Here is a 1,379-nt window from a genome sequence, read left to right on the forward strand (position 1 = left end):
AAAAAAAAACATCGACTACGGTTGGAAATAATTGTCACCAGCGAATGAAACGGGTTTAGTACCACCTCGTGTATATGTTTTAAATTCAAACTAAAAGCGTAAAATCACGGAAAGAAGTGTATTGTGACGGTGAACCCACGGAGTCAATCCGTGCTTTATTATTAAGGAAAGACTAGCAAAAAGGCCCGTGCGTTGCAACGGGAGGAAAATAGACATTTTTGGCCTTTTTGCTAGTATTTCCCTCGTGATATGGAATACTCGGCAGGGGGCTAATCATCACAGAAAAGCATAACTCGAGGCCCCTAGCAGACTTGCACGTACTACTAAATATGCAATACTCGGCAGGGGACTAACCCTCACAGTTCGCTACTAATGCTGATAATATGTATCATGTCCTACAACTTTTGAATCGCCAAGGTCCTTAAGCTAGCACAAATGTCCATCCTTGCAACGGGAGAAACAAACTCAAGCCCTTTTTTGCACCGACTTCTAATTCCTCACGCGTTGCAACAACCGTCACATTCACTTCACGTGGTTCAACATAAATCATGTCTTTACATATCATGTGGTGCATTTCCTTATTTATCGCACACAATAATAATTCTTAATGAAAATTATTTTAAGGTATGAGGCTCCTTACTGAACATAAGCTACACACACTTCACTGTGGCCAATGAGCTTGGGCATTTTTCAGGCAGTAAACTATGTCGTCATGTTCTTCGACCATGGCCATCGAATCATAGTACAAAAAATGAACCAACAAGAGTAAAATTATTGTTGTAATCATCAAGTATAAAAGAGAGCAAAAATTAATATTCATGAAGTTCAGTCCCATTGGATGGAAATCAATCAGTTGTTAACTTTACATTCACACTTCAGCCAAAAAACCTGACTTCCACACTGCACTAAATAATTCATAATTCATATAAAATTATAAACATAGAGATTGAAAACTGATTTATATATACCGCGGGAAGTTGAAACAACATTATCAAGAGGTGGAGTACAACATTAGCCTTGCCCATTTATTAATGGGCATCTCTCCCATTAGATAGAACACGGAATTTATTTCTTCTTCTAATTCCTTTCTTTCTGCCGAATTTATTTGCTCTTTTAATTTCAAATCTGAGTTCCCAACTGTTCATAATAGCGGATTATTTCTTCTTTTAATTATTTTAAATCCGTGCCGAGTCTTCGCATGCAACGCGGAGTTCTTGTTCCAGCCTTCCCAATTTAATGAGAATAAACCCACCATGTCACCAGCCCATGGGAGAAAAAAAATTAACATTCTTCGCTGCAAAGCCAAACGCCAATTATCATTAATCAAGCTGGACACGTAGAGAATAAGTTTGATGATGAAAAAATGATGGATCAATTAA

Source organism: Triticum dicoccoides, chromosome 4A, assembly GCF_002162155.2.
Source record: "Triticum dicoccoides isolate Atlit2015 ecotype Zavitan chromosome 4A, WEW_v2.0, whole genome shotgun sequence".
NCBI classification, from domain to species: Eukaryota; Viridiplantae; Streptophyta; class Magnoliopsida; order Poales; family Poaceae; genus Triticum; species Triticum dicoccoides.